This window comes from Macrobrachium nipponense, chromosome 30 (assembly GCF_015104395.2).
Source record: "Macrobrachium nipponense isolate FS-2020 chromosome 30, ASM1510439v2, whole genome shotgun sequence".
Lineage (NCBI taxonomy): Eukaryota > Metazoa > Arthropoda > Malacostraca > Decapoda > Palaemonidae > Macrobrachium > Macrobrachium nipponense.
In genome coordinates this window covers 72535048-72555217 of record NC_087218.1, presented here as the reverse complement: position 1 = coordinate 72555217, position 20170 = coordinate 72535048, and positions in this window count along the sequence as shown.

The following is a 20170-nucleotide window of genomic DNA, read 5'->3' as shown; positions in this document are numbered from 1 at the left end:
GGCTGAAACAAAATGCAGGAGCCTCTGATAACCAAGGAAAAAGTCATAGCTTGTCTAAGTAAGCTCAAAGCTAAAAAAGCTGCAGGCCCAGATGGAATCAAACCAGAGCTTTACAAAGCATTAATGAAGAGCGAAGCCTGTATAGAAGTACTAGTTAGGTGTTACAACAAAGAACTAGAAATCAAAGAAAAGCCTGAATCTTGGAAAAAAATCTAGAACAAAAATGATAGAAAAGAAAAGGAAACCAAGGGCTAAGGATTTAAGGCCTATAGCTTTATTAAATATATCATACAAAGTATTCATGATGCTGATAAAAGACGAAATAGAAGCACACCTCAGACTGAATGAACAAGATCCCGAATGCCAAGCAGGATTCACAGGAGGGAGTAGGATAGAAGATAACATCCTTACACTACAATATGGTGTAGAAGAGAGCTACAGGAATAGAAAACCATTAATAGTAATAGCTATCGATTACAGTAAAGCATTTGACTCAGTAAATGCTTTACTGTAATCATGATCGAAGTCATGAAACAGTTCAAAATACATCCAAAAATCATAGAGGCAGTAGTTAATATATATGAAGGGGATAACACAATAATAGACCTAGGGGAGGGAGTCGAACAGGAAACTGGGAATTACTAGTTGGGATTAGGCAAGGTTGCACAGGTTCTACTTCACTTTTCAAACTAATGACATATTTAATAATTAAGAAAATGGAGGAGGAAGGGACAGGATTTGAAAATGAACTAGTAAAGATAGGGACACTTCTTCGCCGACGATGGATTAGTTCTAGCAAGTAATATAGAAGATGCAAGAATAAACATAAAGATTTTAATAGATATAGGAAACAAGTGAGGGCTAGAAATAAATAAAGAGAAAAGCAGCATCATTATTTTCAATATGAAAGAAAAACCAGAAGAGATAGAGAACAGAAAAGTGAGGGAGAACATAACATATTTAGGAATAAAGATAAATGATTCTAGAAATCTCTTTAAGCTACAAAAAAAAATGTTGAATAAAGCACAGAAGTTAGCCAACCTAACCTACTCCGTGATAGAAAAAAGCTGCAAAAAAGTTTTAATAGGTAAAACATTCTGGAAAAACATAGCTCTACCATCAGTCTTATACGGAACCAATGTGGTTAATCTAACAGACACAGAAATAGAGAAATTACAAAGAATAGAGAATGGGGTATATAGGAAAATATTAGGAGCATGTAGAAGTACAGTAGTAGCCACATTAAGGGGGGAGATAGGAGCTTCTTCAATGAAAAGTAGAATTATGAGTGGGAAGATAAGCTATGTAAATAATACTTTAAATGGACGGAAAGAGATACTGAAGAATTACAGATATGCAAAAAAAGGAAAGAAAATGGTGGAAAACAGTGGAAAAGTACATGCATGAAGTTAAAATAAATTTAAGAAAATTAGAAGGAATGTCCAGAACAGAAATAAAGGACAAAGCAAGAATATGGGACACAGAGAGGTGGAAAGAAGATTTGGAAAATAAAGTGACTGTGAACATATATAAAACGTGGAAAAGAGAAATAAAAGATGAAGAAATTTATGACAACTCTACTGGTTCAGTACTTCTCTTCAAAGCCAGAACCAACTCTCTTAATTTAAATATAGCAAAAAGGCACCAGAATGAGAACACCTGTTGTCCTTTTTGCCATAATACAGCAGAAGACATATTTCATTTCCTAAGCAATAGGGCTACAACAACCCTATGAAGAGAAGGAAAGTGACGTAGTGGGAAAATTTCTATTTTCAGGTAACAACGAAATAAGAAAAGAAACCATATACTTGATGTGGAAAAAAAGAGAGAGAAAAAAAGGAAAGAGCTAAACAAATAAACAAAAAAAAAAAAAAATACCCAAGATTAAGAGGCGCCGTTGCAAAGCCATTGCCTCGACCCATAACTACTACTAGTAGTATGGTTGTCTTCTCTCCCTTCCGCCACTACTATATTTTTTCAGTGAATGTTTCAGTTGACTGAAAACTTCGTTTCCTGACGTAAGCATACGGAGGTGGAAATCAAAATCGATCTTTATCATAATTTTAAGTTTTGTAAATAATGACATATTTTGTGATTCCTTACCATACTATGTTTTGAATGTCAGATCATAGAACTGTCCTTGTACATATATTTAAAAAAAGTTCCTCTCTTTTTCTTTCGCCTGTTCGTTCATTTTGTCTGTTCTTGTTTTCTGCAAACATCTGGCTCTCGTGCGATCTCATAAAGCTTTATGAACCTAAGTGAAGCCAACATATACATACATTGGCCGATTCGTTAATTCAGATTTCGACTAATTCTTTTAAATCAATCATTCGCTTATTTCTAATAGGTTGGGTTTCTTATGTTTAATTTCATAACAAAAGTTCGATCCTTTCATTGTACACTTATACCACCATAGCAAGTGCATCCTTTAATTGCTTCCATAAACACTTCTCTGTTTTTATTTTTATTTTTTTTTTGCAGTGACTGTTAGCTTTTTACCATGTAGCTTTTTACCATGTACACTTCTTACCTTGCAAAAAACTGATCTGCAAGTTTTTTTTTCAATCATATGAGATAAAATTTAATATTCTACAACAGGTCGGTTATAACTTTCTACTTTCCATTAAGTTTTTGTCAGGAAACCATTGCCTTAAACAATTTGAAGACTTAAAAGCTATTTTTACATTTTCTAAAGTATCTACTTTCATAAGAATCGGGGAATATCCTCGTTCGAATGTTGTAACAAATAGGCTAGCGTATTCTGTTACAGGCTTTATGTATTTTCATTTATGCTCTGACGTCACGCTTACAAATTGGACTGGCATACTTTCGTTCAGTGACGACTGATAATTCCCTGCTAAAACGCAGATAAAATCAAACTTTGTATATATATATATATATATATATATATATATATATATATATATATATATATATATATAACTATATATATACTATATATATAACTATATATATATATATATATATATATATATATATATATATATAAACTATATGTATCTATAAAACTATATATAACTATATATATATATATATATATATAGTTATATATATATATATATATATATATATATATATATATATATATATATATATATATGTATGTATGTATGTATATTATTTAGACATAACTATATATATATATAGGATATATATATATATATATATATATATATTATATATACTATTTATATAACTATATATAACTATATATATATATATATATCATAACTATAATAATTATATATATATAGATATATATATATATATATATATATAAATTAAGGTTTTTTGCCACGGAGGAAAAAATGAAAAAGCGAGATAGCCAAGTACTTTCAGTCCTGTTCGGACCCTTTACTGAAGGCAAACTAATTTTACAGAGGACAACACAGTCAAAAGAAGGCTTAATATCCAAACTGACACTACAAGATTACCAATAAGGACGATTTTCACTCTACAGAAAGGAGGAGCCGCCTGAGGGTAGCCATACCTTGAAGGATACACGCAGTAAACAAGTTATTCTTCCAGAAAACAGTACATTGAAAAAATACGGAAGCATATGCAATTTAATATCATTAATTTTACACAAATTTTTCCCCAAAAAATTTATTATTTAATGAAAAGAAAAACCAAAAGAAAATATAAATATATATATCGAGCCAAGAGAAACAGGGAGGGCAGAGAGAATATCGAGCCAGAGAGAGAGAGAGAGAGAGAGACAGACAGACAGACAGACAGAGAGAGAGACAGAGAGAGAGAGAGAGAGAGAGAGAGAGAGACAGAGAAAGAATAACTATATACATGTGGGACTAATTTATTAGTTGTTCATTTATTTTAAGGTCCTTCATAAACATCTTATAAATATATGGGTCCAAATGGTACATTCCCAGGTTGTTTTTATTAGTGATTTGTATAATTGCCGATTCCAGTAAATTTCTTGAAACATAATCATTAGATCTAGCAATTACGAGGTATCACCCAATTAATACAATGAGATTTTTCACTCAGATGGATAAACAGTGCATTTGAAGTCTGGGCTGTTCTAACTGAATACATATGCCGCTTAATACGTACACATAAATTTTTACTTGACTGACCAACGTAAAACGATGGGCAATCCTTACAAGGAATTTTGTAAATGATGTTGTTATTTGTTACGGGACTATTCTTAATTAGCATATCTTTAATGGTATTGTTATAAGAGAACACTACATTAACATTAAACGATTTAAATATTGATTTTATGGTTTCGAATCCACGAAAGTAAGGTAAGCTAAGTACATTTTTAGGCATTTCTTTTTCATTAATAGCAACACTATAAAACTTTTTGTGAGCTTTTTGATAACATAAATCAATTAAATGAGGTGGGTAGCAGAGATCATTTCCTATCTTTTTTATGTATTCTATTTCTTGGTCCAGATATTGTGGACTCGTGATACGCAAAGCGCGTAGGAACAGAGAAGAAAAAATTGAAATTTTAGATAGACGGTGGCCAGAATAAAAATGTACATATGTTAATTAAATTGTGGGTTTTCTTATAAATACTGAATTTGCATTGGAAAGATTCTCTATGTATTAATTACATCTAGGAAAGGGATGACATTGTTATTTTCGATTTCAACAGTGAATTTTATGGATGACACTAAATTATTCAATTTAGACAGTAAATCATTTACATCGATACCAACAGGTAAGACTGACTAACGGACATAGGCAATTCATGCAGTACAAGTTCATTACTTAAATTTTCTAGCACAGAGTCAATAGGGACTTTTGTAAACAAAGAACATACATCAAAACTGACAAAAATATCGCTAGGGTTTAGTACAATGTTATTTCATTTTTCCACAAGATCAAGAGAATTCCGGATGTGTGAATTAGATACAGTTCCAAGTAGCGGGGATAACAGTTTAGTAAGATATTTAGATAGTTTATAGGCAATTGATCCTACAGTACTAATAATTGGGCGCATAGGTTTGTTTTCCTTATGAGTTTTGACTAGGCCATATAAATAAGGTAATGAGGGACACTTTACAGTTAACTGACACAAAAGTTCTTTTTTATCTTTAAGAATTTGTTTGATATTGATATTAAAGTTTTTTATTACTTGGTCCAACGGAGGTTTTTTGTGAGTTTTTTGAAGTTATTTCATCTTCTAGTAAAGTATGCATGCGTGATATGTAGTCAGTTTTGTCAAGAACCCCTAAACTATTGGATTTATCAGCCTTGGTAATGTGTAAGCTATTATCATTCTTCAATTCTTTTCAACTTTTTCTGTAGCGAGCGGGGAAGTCATTTTCATGATAGGCATTCGTAGCACTATATGTCATGCCTTTGATAATGTCTAAATGATTTTGTGGTAGGTGACAGTATTTTTCAAACTTATATAGAGATGTCGCTATTGACAAAGCTGAGGGTTTGTTACAAATGAAGAAAGACAATCCAAAGCCTAATGCACGCACTGCATTATCACTTATTTTATTTGCTCGATAAATTCACCACACAATCACTTCTAGCATTATTGGTCCAATCACTGTCGTTGATAAGTTTGTTTAATTTTCTGTCCAGTTTTCTAATCAAAGTGTCTGTAGTTCTATGAAGTTTTCCATATATTTCTTGCCTTAATGCGTCTTTCCAATCAGCGGGAATCGAGTAGTTGAAGTTACGTCGGGCTTTTTCCAGTTCTTTAAATTTCTCCTTTTCCTCCATTTTCGCGGCAGCAATGTGACGTTTTAATATAATTGAAGAAAATTCGTTAAAAGGATGTTGATCGTATCTTCTTATGCGGTATGGTAGCAATGATTTGGGTAACACTTGTTCCGCCAGGCATTTCTTCAGGAATTTCAGGTGAATTCTGGTAGAGTGCGCCGCCTGTAAGGATTTGGAGAAAGAGGTGACGAAGCAGCTCAGCAGTGGGAACAGGAAAGTAAAAGTCAACGTGGCCCTCATGATGAGTGAAAAATCTCATTGTATTAATTGGGGTGATACCTCGGTAATTGCTAGATCTAATGATTATGTTTCAAGAAATTTACTGGAATCGGCATTTATACAAATCACTAATAAAAACAACCTAAATCTTAGTCTGGGAATGTACCATTTTGACCCATATATTTGCAAGATGTTGATGAAGGACCTTAAAATAAATGAACAACTAATAAATTAGTCCCACAAGTATATAGTTAATATTTCTCTCTCTCTCTCTCTCTCTCTCTCTCTCTCTCTCTCTCTGGTTCGATATTCTCTCTCCCTCTTTCTCTTGCTCGATATATATATTTATATTTTGTCTTTTGTCTTTTCATTAATAATAATTTTTGGGAAAATTGTGTAAAATTCATGATATTAAATTGTATATGCTTCCGTATTTTTTCAAATGTACTGTTTTCTGGAAGAATAACTTGTTTACTGCGTGTATCCTTCAAGGTATGGCTACCCTCAGGCGGTTCCTCCTTTCTGTAGAGTGAAATCGCCCTTATTGCTAATCTTGTATTGTCAGTTTGGATATTAAGCCTTCTTTTGACTATGTTGTCTTCTGTAAAATCAGTTTGCCTTCAGTAAAGGGTCCGAACAGGACCGAAAGTACTTGGCTATCTCGCTTTTTCATTTTTTCCTTCGTGGCAAAAAACCTCTATTTATACATAGCATCACATTTTATATACTTCGTGATTAAGTTATTCATATATATATATATATATATATATATATACTATATATATATATTATATATTATATATATATATATATTATATATATATATATAATATATATAATATATATATAATATATATATATATATATATATATATTATATATATAATAATATTAGATATATATATATAATATATATTATTATATATATATATATATATATATATAAATAATATATATATAATATATATATATATATCATATATTATCTCATAAACCTTAAAATGGAGGAATTTACAGATTCATCATATTTAATTTCCCATGGAGACAGAGTCCGAAGCGACGACCTAAGAATGCCGACATCTCTTTTTGGGGTGGTGTGATGTTAAAGTTCCTTACTTAAGCATATCAGTGTCGTAGGCTATTGTTCAAGGTGCTTTGAAAACTGGCTGTGACGTTAATTTGGGGCGTTGACGATGAGTGTGAATTCATATGTACGTGTACGAACTATGTCCATTCTTAATGGCTTCGTTTAGCCAAGAACTAGGGAGACAGCTACGGGAGAAAAGGCAGAATGCTGGGATAGCTCTCTTCTCCAAAATACAGTACCCTCACTAGGACCACTCAGCCCCCTCTAGACACTCGTCCCCTCACTAGGACCACTCGTCCCCTCACTAGAACAACTCTGTCCCCCTCCTGAAACCGCCGTTTACAAAGACAGGAGAACACACTGGTGAGCACACACACAATTGTAAAGACAAAGTCAAAAGATTAAAATGAAATAGAACATCTTTACAAGATATCAAAACAAGCAATCCCTTTGGCTAAATTATAATAACTCACCCATTGCAGCCTGGAACGTCAACACTTTAACAAACTTGTTAAAGTGTTGACGTTCCTGGCTGCAATGGGTGAGTTATTATAATTTAGCCAAAGGGATTGCTTGTTTTGATATCTTGTAAAGATGTTCTATTTCATTTAATCTTTTGACTTTGTCTTTACAATTGTGTGTGTGCTCACTAGTGTGCTCTCCTGTCTTTTAAACAGGCGGTTCTAGTGAGGGGACAGAGTGTTCTAGTGAGGGGACCGAGTGTCCTAGTGAGGGGGCTGAGTGTCCTAGTGAGGGGACTGTATTTTGGAGAAGAGATAATTGGTGTGACTAATTATTGATTAAGACATTTAAATACCGGGGGGTTATCTGAGTTAGTTGTCTGTGAGACTTAAACTATTATCATTCTATTAATTATCTTGTAAGAACTTGAATTATTCAACTAATTCTTTACTTTGAATAAACGTATGCATTTTTGTAACTCCGACTCTAATTTAATGACCTGATGGAATAGAGAGAGAGAGAGAGAGAGAGGGCTTGCTTTTGCCAGTGATCGCTTTGAGAAAGAGAGAGAGAGAGGTTGAGAGAGAAAGAGAAGAGACTGAAGGTTACCAGTTCGCCTAACGCTCTGGCTAAAATGCATACCAAATGTTAAAACTAGTGGGGGGGCGACGCCCTTCGCTGGTAATAGTTGGTGGGCAGCGGTGTTCGAACGACAAAGCCTTTTGTGAGATTGTGGAAAATTGTTAAATTGTTAAGTTTCAGTTGCTAAGTGAGAGGTAATGAGAAATATCCGTCCGTTGACTGTGGTAATGATACGAGAGAATTGAACTGGACTCAGCATTTTGTGCAGGGCGAGATGCCTCAAGAGAGTTGGGCACAGCCAGTTAGAGCTGAGACCTTGTGAGTGCATTCCTGAGACGTCTGTGTGTGTGTGTTCGCGTGTTTATAATTGAGCAGGTTTCAGGGTTTTCTCTCATTATGAAGCGGTGAGTGTTACAAAATGTGTTTTTGGTCCTTGGTTTTTTTTTTTTTTAATCATTTTGTGAATTGTGGGATTGTTTAGGAATACCACATTTTTAGTTCCCATAGGCGCAGAAAGTGATATTTTTTTTATTGGTGCATGTTTAGAAGAGACGCATTCGTCTTTGTGTTGATATATGCGTGTGTATGGATGATTTTCATACATGCGAAACTGTGCTGGAATTGCATTTTTTGCTTGGAGACAAAGAGCGCCCACTTGTTTTTACGCGCTCAGTGTGATTTCTGCTGATCGACCCAGAGGGGTATTGCAAGGGGAGGGTAGTAGTGGTCTGCCTCGTGGGGTACTCAAACACTGTTTGGGGGGGGGGGGGGGGTTTGTTTCTAACGCTCAGAGGAGGGTGAAACTCTTTTTTTTTTTTTTTTTAGTGGGGGTGAACTCCTTTTTTTTCTTTGTGTCGGTGCATCGGGGATGAGTTTGCCCTTGATAATGAATTTCCAATGCCAGAACATCAGCTGATAATGATTGGTTGATGATGTGAGATGCCCGTAGGGTTTTTTTTTTTTTTAGAAAGAGATTTTCTTTCTCTTGAGTGAAGAGAAAAGGAAATGAAGTGCATATATATGTGGTGTAAGTTTTCCTTATGCATTGGAAGGCACAATTATAATGGGGTCACAATGATTATTTTTTTTAAGAGAGATTTGATTGGTGTTGGAGAGATTACTTTAAAATGGTGCTGAGTGATGTTGATTGCTGAGTGGTGCTGAATGGTGATGCCCGGTGGCGCTGACTGATGAGTGGTGATGACTGATGTTGTCAATTGGTGATGCCATTGCTGAATTATGATGATACCCGGGAGTGGTAATTGGGTTGTATATGCCTAGTGGTGAGTGGTGTTGATTTTGGGTGTGGCAATATGATAAATACTTGAGATATTTTACGGGAGAATTACTTAAGTAGAATTATCATTATTTGAGATATTTCATGGGAGATTATTTTATAATTATTACAGATAATTATATTATGGAGAATTATTACAATGAATTATTGGAGAAGTTTTGTGGTTAATTATTTGTTGAGTTTCTATGACTTTGGAGAATATGTCAGTAGTTCATGGGTGATGAATCTGGCTGAATTTTTGGTGAATTGTGCTGAATTTTGCTGAACTTCTGGTGAATTTTGTGCTGAATTTTTGGTGAATGGGCAAGCATTAACATTGGTGATGTTTTTTTTATACTAATACTGGTATTTTATTTATATATACTAACGTGGATGTTGTAATGCTGTCAAGGGTGGTGTTGTTTTTTTTTGAATTTGGGAGGAACTAACAACACTTTTTTTGTTTTTCTTTTTTTTGTGAGTTCAGCAGATAATTGCTTGACATCTACATGAGTCATGGGGATACTTAACAGTGCCGTTGATTTTTCTTTTTTTTGGATGTTAGCCATCGCTGACACAAGTTTTTTTTATCATGGGTGAATTTGAATTTATTTTTTCTCTCCAGTTTGTGAGAATTTTTTCATGTCTCAGTTCGTGACTTAGAGTCACTGTTCGGGAATGTGATGTATTTATGATTTTAGCTGTTTGATGCTGCAGAGAGATTTATGGGAGAATTTTTGCATTTTTTGTGAATGCATACGTAATGGCACTACATTTTTTTTTTTCTGGATGTTTATGTTCCAGAAGTTGTGGGTTTTCTTGCACAATCACAATACCTTTATTGTATTTGTGACAATTTTGCCAGAGATAGGAAACTTGGGTAAGTTTCTAGTGGCCTATGTCGTAGTGCATATGGAGAAGTCTTTGCTTAGACACTTTGAATTTGGAGTTCTGTTATAATGAGTTGTGGCACATTGGTGATTTTTTCTAGAATTTCCTGGACAATTTTATTTGCTGAGTTTTTGCCCTTTTTCAGCAGTTATGCTAAGCAGAGAGTTTGTAGTCTTTGACAATAACGTTGAGTGATTCTCTGGAGAATTGGAGGTATATTTGTTTGGAGATATCATGTGAGATATGATATATTGGAGATATATTTTTGGCCATTTGATATTTGCCTATGGTGGTGAAAGCTATGTTTAGTTCAATTATTTTGCAGCCATCTTTATTGCAAATGGAGACACCTTTTTTTGAGGAGATGTGAGGCAATATTTTTGAGTGTGTCAGCTAGGTGCTTTGAGTGCATTTTTTTGGAGGTGGAGTTACATTTTTTTTTATTATCCTGCTTGGAGATATAATATTTTTTAGGAGACTTGTTTTATTCCACGTGGAGTTATTGGTGAAATAGAGGTAAGTATTTTTTTATTTGCCGAAACAGAGGTGAATATTTTATTACTGGAGTGGTGGTTTTTATTAACACGTGGTTATTGGGGAAATAAGAGGGAATATGGTGGTGTGGTTATTAATTAAGTGGAGGAAATATTTTCATCACTGGCGTGGTTTTATTATTAATATGGTGATTTATATATTTATATATAGATATATATATATGTGGGTGGCATTAAGCTTTGGCGGGTGACCTTTTTTTTGTGGTTATGACTTTTTTTTCCTGGGAGTTTTTTCGGGCCAAGAGAAAAGTTCTGTGGTTCTTTTTGGTTTCATGACTAATTGGAGGCGAGTGGCATTACTGCATTGTGGTCCTATGGAGATGTTGTGCATTTTTTATGTTCACAAGTGCGTTATTTTTGGTGGCAAATAATTGCTGAATTATGAGTTTATCGTAGTTTTTTTTATCCCGGATAGGTGATGATTTTTTTATAATTGGGCAGTATCATGTGAAAGTTATGCCTTTAAGACAAATTTTGAACACTTAGTCATATCCTGGAGATAATTTTGTGAAATGTGCTTACTTAGTGTCAGTATAGAACCTTTTTTTTTGAGAATCATGAGTTTCTGAAGTTGGAAGTCTGATTAGCCATTTTTATGCTGCAGTTCGAGCACACGTGTCCGCAGATGGATTTTTTGTTGACATTGCTGTGATGAGTCCGGTGTGATGACTTTTTTCCTCTAGTGGTCATTGCAATATCTGGAAATGTTGACCATAGCATTTCATGAAAGTGCACGTGTAAGAGTTGCTTTCTGGCCGTGTCCGGTAGATGAATAGTTGCGATGTCAAAAAATTCCGTAACTATGCATATTGCATTTGTTGGGGAAAACGTGGGGTTATGTATATCATACATTTTTCTTTTTTTCCTTTTCCTACGAGAGATGTAATTTTGGGATTGAGCTTTAAATAGCATTTCCTTTTGGACGGGAGATGTAATTTATCGGGGTTGTGATTTACATAAATGGGCGTTTGATATCAAGCCTAATTGTGATTAATTATATGAGCAGTGAGGGTTTTTTTCTGTTAAACATTGGAGATTTTTACTGATTTTGTGGGTTGCTGTAATGTCAGAACTTGGGAGAACATTTTTCAGTGATAATTTTGGGTCTGGGCTTGTTATGTGATTTTTTTTTTCTTGGGCTCATTACCTTTTATCTTTTTTTTACTTGTGAGAACTTTTGAGTTTGAAATGTGAGTGCAGAGGTCTGCGGAGTTACTGTGAGTCCTGGATTGTGTGTGTTAGTGTGTGAGTTTGGAGAATTAAGTTAGAGAACTTGATATTTTTTTTTCCTTGCGAGTTGTGATAATGACTTATGATTTAGTGGTCATATAAATGGAGTTAATTGGGAGACATTCAGTTAGTATTTCTGAATTTTTGAGGTCATTATTTGATAGAAGTAGTATGTCTGGGGTTAATTTCTTTTTTGGTTGACCGATGACTTGACTGACATACTTACACACACCATAATCGTCGTTCCCCGACGCTAGCAAGATGCCCACCAGCCGTGCAGAGATGTTGCTGTCGTTTGCCAGGGTACTTACGAGAGTTTCTACGAGTCTACAGAGTTCTACACCGCTTTTGGGTCTACAGGAGCCGTTGGATGTTTTTCACAGGAAGGCCTTTCGCCTTCCTACAGCTTGCTATAGTCTGCGCAGGAAGTTGCAGACAAAGAGGGATATTCAAGAAGTCCAAAATGAGAAAATTTATACTCCCAAGTGTTATTGGAGATGAACCGTGATAGACATTACTTTATAATGCCAGAGACGTGCAGTTACTTATATTTTGTGTTTTAAGCCGGCCGATGTGTTTTATATATATTGAGCTGTTTTATGTGGCTAGCCAGGGTAGTGGCCGAGCTGTTCTGTAAAAAGGAGGAATTTACAAATTCATCATATTTAACTTCCCATGGAGACAGAGTCCGAAGCGACGACCTAAGAACGCTGACATCTCTTTTTGGGGTGGTGTGATGTTAAAGTTCCTTACTTAAGCATGTCAGTGTCATGAAGCTATTGTTCAAGGTGCCTTTGAAAACTGGCTGTGACCAGTTAATTAGGGCGTTGACGATGAGTGTGAATTCATATGTACGTGTACGAACTATGTCCATTCTTAATGGCTTTGTTTAGCCAAGAACTAGGGAGACAGCTACAGGAGAAAAGGCAGAATGCTGGGATAGCTCTGCAAAAGTTCTGTTTGTTAAAGTGTTGACGTTCCAGGCTGCAATGGGTGAGTTATTATAATTTAGCCAAAGGGATTGCTTGTTTTGATATCTTGTAAAGATGTTTTATTTCATTTAATCTTTTGACTTTGTCTTTACAATTGTGTGTGTGCTCCACTAGTTGTGTTCTCCTGTCTTTTAAAAAGGGGGCAGAGCGTTCTAGTGAGGGGACAGAGTGTTCTAGTGAGGGGACCGAGTGTCCTAGTGAGGGGGCTGAGTGTCCTAGTGAGGGGACTGTATTTTGGAGAAGAGATAATTGGTGTGACTAACTACTGATTAAGACATTTAAATACCGGGGGGTTATCTGAGTTAGTTGTCTGTGAGACTTTGAACTATCTCATTCCATTAATTATCTTGTAGAACTTGAATTATTCAACTAATACTTTACTTTGAATAAACATATGTATTTTTTGTAACTCCGACTCTAAGACTCTAATTTAATGACCTGATGGAATAGAGAGAGAGAGAGAGAGAGAGGAGAGAGAGAGAGAGAGAGAGAAGAGACTGAGGGTTATCAGTTCGCCAAATGCTCTGGCTAGGCTAAAAACGCACACCATATATATATATATATATATATATATATATATATATATCTATATATATATATATAATATATATATATATATAGTGTCTAGAAGGAGTCCATGATACGAGAATTAAAAGGCCAAGTTTATTGCATATGATACGTTTCGCACATACATCTGTGTGCATCATCAGTCTGTGAATAAAATACAAAGACATATTATAAACAATCAAATAAGATTAAAAGGAATTCACAATTAAAAAAAAAATAAAGTCTAAAAAAGATTAAAAAGAGCAGTAAATAAAAAGAGCGACTACTAAAAACACCAACCGTCCATGATCAGAGGTGAAGATGGAATGAGTTACAGTTGGCAGAGAGAAGCGACGACAAACTATGCAGGTACAAAGGTGACGAGGACAAATTACCGTTTAATGAGGGCACCAGTCTTTTAATATATAACGACTCCAGCGTTGTTAGTGGTCAGGGGTGGGTTTAACATAATCAATATTGTAAAATGTTCTCTTTGAATTTCAGTCTTGCCATATAGAGTGGTTTCTGATATTGGAAAATTCTGGTTGTTTTATCCTCTGACCTGTTCGGAAGCTAAAGCCTAAATGGCTACAATATCTGACCCTCAGCAACCTCCGAGTCGATCCAACGTAAGAGCCCGGACATCCAGGGCATGTGAATTTATAAATAACGTTGGATCTCATGAAGGGCTGAAGGCGATCTTTAATGTTAAAAAACGATCGAATAGTGCAAGGATTACTCGACACAAGCCTGACTTTAAGACAGGGAATTTCCTGTTCAATTATACGAGTGAGGTTTAAGATAAATTTTGAATCGGACAAATACGGAACAGTAGCATAAAATATTTTCTTCGGTACATCAAAACTACTTTTGATGTACCGAAGCCACTGGATATAATAGTTTGAGGGCAAAATATCAGTGTAAAGGTAAAAATAATGGACAGGAATTGGAAAAAATTAGGGGAGACTTTACAATAAGAAATGTCTTGAAACAAGACAAAACCCGCGTAATGTTCCACTGGAGCATTCAAGAAGTGGATTAGGTATCGCTTCAAGCCAGTAGAACATCTTAAGTATTACGTAATAAGGCCATCAGTTTATGATAAATTTTGTTTGTTTGTTTGTACGGTGTTTTTACGTTGCATGGAACCAGCGGTTATTCAGCTCTGACTCTTTGTGGGCTAAGCCTGTCGTACGCATTTATATGTTGCTCGAACGACGCTGGTTGGAAAGCGAAAGCCTGGCAGACTCCGCTGTACTCTGACGTCATATTTCTGCTATTTTCTACTATTTGCGTTAAGTGAAAATGGTTCAAAACAAACGTAGCAACAAATCACCTAAAGACATTAATCTTCAACGAAGATCATAAGAATAGTAGTAACAAAATATTTCAAGGAAATGCACCAAACGAATGAAACTTAGGAAAACATTTGAAAAAAGGTATTTACAAGTATATAAGAACAAACTGACAAAGAATTATTTAAAAGATATTAAGACTTTATGCAAGCCAGCTTCTATAAAAACATGTTGCTTAGGACACACCTGCATGTCTTAATTATCACCAGCTTATGGTTATCGACCACTCTTGTCAACCAAGATTCATCTTGGTAATGTGTATAAATTTTCATTTATTTGCGAAGGCTTTACGAGAAATTGCGCTCTACGGAAACTTTCCCGTAGGTGACATCCTTATCAGTTTAGCAAAAATATTTCCGTCAGTTAACAGCCCTCCTGCTGCAGGCAAAGCCTCGATACTTCGATAAACATTAAGAAAGCCCTATACGAAGATTTGCTCGCAGTTTCTCAGTTTCTGACGTCACACCGAGCGAATTTCGCAGAGCAAAGCTCGACCGTGTGGACGGGGCCCTCTATCACCAGAAATAGTTTAGGGTAAAATAAAGCGTCAAGCCCTGTAGACTAAACATGTGATGTTCATACTTCTGCAACAGAATCCCACAACCTTAAGAGACTTCACTAGAGGTCTTAACAGAACGCTACATAAAAAAACTTTGATGACTTACCTGGATTTCTTTATACGCTAAATTATGAATCAACACCATAAGCTACTGAACAGCAGCCTCGCTGCTGCTCAAGTCCATGTGGAATAAGAGACATTTTATAGAAATTGACTTACTGCACCAGTCTAATACATATTGCAAACAGGCTTCACTACCAAAAGAAAAGAGACTGATACTCTCTCCTGGACGACGGATTAATCCAAGAAAACTTATTTGCTATTGAGTCAGATATTCCTGAAGCATTTTCCACACGACCAGTCTTGTTTGGGAAATTTAGTTCGTTAGCAGACGAAATCTATTAAGAAAAGTCTGTCGTCCACACGGCCGTGTCTGGTCAGTCAGTTTGGGTGGTGTTGTTCGGAGATATATATAAACCTTCAGACTGGCTAGATCCAGTGTTAATACTTAAAACTTAAAAACTACCCTTATTGCAGGACGTATGACCAACTTCCGAGTGAAGTGGGAGCAGTGTTACACTAAGGCCCCATCCACACGAGCAAGCTCTGCTGGTAAACTTTGCTCGGTGTGACGTCAGAAATGGAGAAACCGCGAGCAAAGCTTCGCACAGGGCTTCCCTATTGTTTAGCGAAGTATCAAGGCTTTGCCTGGCAAGGGTCTTCCCTGACGGAAATTCGTCTTCTAATAAAGGAAAACAGGACTCTGCTTTTGCATATATATATATAATATAGATAATATATATTATACTATATATATATATATATATATATATATATATATGCAGACCCACACACATAAATAAATAACACACACACACACACACGCATACACACACTCATATATATATTATTGTATAATATATACTTATCTATCTATTTATTATTATTATTATTTATTATTATTGATGATGATGACGATGAACGATGACGATGACTATTACTACTACTACTACTATTACTATTTACTACTACTATTACTTTTACTATTACTATTACTTATACTATTATTATTATTAGTCATTATATATATATATATATATATATATATATATATATATATATATATATATATATATATATGCATGCATTGCTTATGTTAATACTCGTAATTAAGGTTAATCTTATAAACGAACCAATTAAATAAAAGTTCTAAATTGCAAATTATGCAGTGTACTGTATTATAACATATATCTTAATGAACCACTATCGCAAAACATAGAAAAAAATAAGCTCTTCAATGGCAAAGTTAAATCTTGGTTGACAAGAGTGGTCGATAACCATAACCTGATAATGAAGGCATGGTGCTAGATGTGTCATAAAATATTTGGTACAGAAAATTCGTCACTTAATCACCATCAAAACAGCACATGATATTTAAAGGAGTTGGCTTTTATAAAATCTTAATATCTAATAAATATGTATCTTTCTCAGTTTTATATTATTTATTGAACTCATTTCCTTAAAATATCTGTGCTGTTTACTATTTTGTTTACGGTTTTTCATGATATTGTTATACATTTCATTGACGATGAATGTTTCTGGGTTATTTGTTGCTACGTGCTTTATCTACTTGTTTACTTTCTCAAATGTCTTCATACAGAGACATGTCTGTGCCTCAATATAATTTAAGTATGTAATTTACACCTTGCCCGTATCCCTTTACAAACAACTATATTCACTTCACGTAAACAGTAGAGAATGGCAGAAAAATTACGTCACGGGACACTGGAGTTCCTGTCACCCCTGCAGTACCAACGAGCTGTCAGTTCTCGTGTTCCACCATCAACCAGCAGACATGTCCAAGGAACACTGGTCTCGACAGGTAACTCTGAACCTAATAGAGTTGTATCGACAACACCCATGTCTGTGGGATGTACGAAAGGAAGTGTACAAAGACCGTGAGGCACGAAATGCAGCAATTAAAGAAATCACTGCACATCTAAAGCAATATGAATGAAGTAGAGGTAAAGCGTAAATTAGCTCTGCTTCGAAATCAACATCGAAGGGAAATGCGCAAAGTAAGTATGGGCAAAAAATCAGGAGCTGGAAGCGAAGACAAGTACACACCAAAATTATGAAGACCAGTACACACCAAAATTATGGTGCTTCAACGCCTAATCATTTTTAAATTCCGGTGATACAGTACGGCCATCACTGTCAAACCTCGACAGTAGTGAGGAGATATCATTTGCGGAATTATCAGACCATGAGGCATGTATAGTATCTCTCTCTCTGTTAAAAAAAAAAAAAAAAAAAAAAAAAATTATCCATTAAGTATATTTATCTCAAGGTCGCAGTTTAAACCATGGTTTTTTAAACCAGCCAAAAAACCCAAAAAAAGGAAAAAAAAAAAAAAGGGTTTTATTTTATTATTTATTTTTGTGATTGCTTTTAAATGCCAAGTTACCAGGCAGGCTGGTAGCTTGAGCTTGGAAGTGTTTTAACAGTTGCTAGTTTGCCATATCATTATTTAGATGCTCATGATCATGTTACCTTATTAATCTGCTATCCAAACCTGTACTACACTTATCTTCAAATGGTTTCAAAGCAATTTGGTTCCGGGAAAGACAAAGTTAATAAAAACTAGCTTCCTGGGAACACAAAAAATTTGGAAACAGTTGAAAAAAAAATCCATAAAAACAAAGTTAAAACCAGAAAATCAAATACATGGTTTTTGAATAAAAAGAAACAAAAATGTTTTTGTCAACCCTGTTTATTCCCATATACATTTATGCAATGAATTGTTGCATACTGTCAATACCCATTATATTTACTATCCCACTTATATTTCAAACATCATAAGAAACATTTCCGCTGTCATGAAGAAATTTGTTTTGCCAAGGCACTGCTCCTTCACCCTGAAAATACTCCATATACTTTTCTCGCACCACCTTTCCCTCAATGCTGGCATTACGCCCCACCACCTGAAGTCCTAGCAAATCTGCACTCGTTTGTCGCCACTCCCCTGGTGCAACGATCCCATCTCTCGGTTCCAGCACCCCTCGGGTTGTGAATACTGGTTTATTTAATCTTTCCGTAAAAAGTTGTGGAGAGCAGTACATGCAAGTACCATTATGTCAACTTTTTACGGGGCTAAATTGATTGGTGCAAGGAACACTCGGAATCTATTTGCAAGCATTCCAAATCCATTTTCCACGGTATACGTCGTCCTCTGGAGAGTCGATACGAAAATATCCGTTCGCTTGTAGTTTGTTTCTGGTATGGATATGGCTTCATTATATGACGTTGCAAAGGAAAAGCGCCGTCTGCCAAAAAGACAAATGGCAAGGTTTTATCGCTCCCAGGTAGCTTGGCATCCTCTGGCAATCCGGCAACGTGATTGACAATACGCTGACTGATACTGGTGTTCGCCCACATACCTTCGTCAGACACCCGTCCATTTACACCAACATCTACATAGGTGAAACTTAAATTAGCATCACATATAGCCATAAGAATGATACTGTAAGTGCCTTTGTAGTTATAGAAATAGGACCCGGTACCAGGCGGCTGCCGTATTTCAATATGTTTGCCGTCAATGGCTCCAAGGCAGTTTGGGAAATTCCACATTCTCCAAAAATCGTTGCTCACATTTTTCCATTCCTCTGGTGTTGAAGGCGTCTGTAAATACAACAAAGAGCGCATAAATACACTTAAGCAATACGACGTTATATTTGCATGCTCCACTAAGTATTCTCTCTCTCTCTCTCTCTCTCTCTCTCTCTCTCTCTCTCTCCTCATGAAATATTGTGGTGGGTGTTATTGTAAATATCATCAATAAGTCTTCCCTTATTTGTAATACTATAACTCAGTATTTGAATATTGGTTAATTGTAATGAATCCCACCACGCATTTCGTTATTACTCTAATATAATTTTCAAATGGCCTGGTAAATTATATCCCATTGGAAACTGGTGCTACTTCATCAGACCAAATCACACTGAACAATTAAATGTGGAGGTTACCAACATATACACAATGTCAAGTGTACTTCTTGGTTACCAATAGTATCAAGCCATTTATGAATATGTACACACACACACACACACACACGAAAAATTCAACCAACTAAAACTAATCAATGCGCGTATTTCAGATATTCAACGATCCACTTCTGTTGGAAATTGACGAACCATCTGTTACTCCAAGATCACCCGTTGCTTCGCCATCACTCTCTTCAACAGTCTCTGGTATGACCGACACTATTTCCTCAACTCCAACCGCTAATGTGAATAGCCAGAAACGCGAGGCCACACCTATACCGGTAACGAGCGGAAAACTTGCTACCACCCCTTCAACGAGCAGAAAGCGAGCAACCAAAACGCCTTGTGCCCCTGATAATGTATTACAGGAAGCTCCCCATCACCTGAAAACACTAACATCATCCGAGGATATGATTAACAATGATGAATGTATTGCTTTAGGTGTTGTAATTGCTAATGACCTCAGACAAATGTCTGGGATGACCAAAACAGAATTTTTATGCACAAAAACTTGTTAATGACATCCTGATTTTAGGTAAATTAGGCAAGATTTCTGCGTCAACTAAGATTGTAGAGACAAATGTGTTCATAGATATACCATATCACAATACACAAGTGTTAAATGTCATTGCATGAACGAA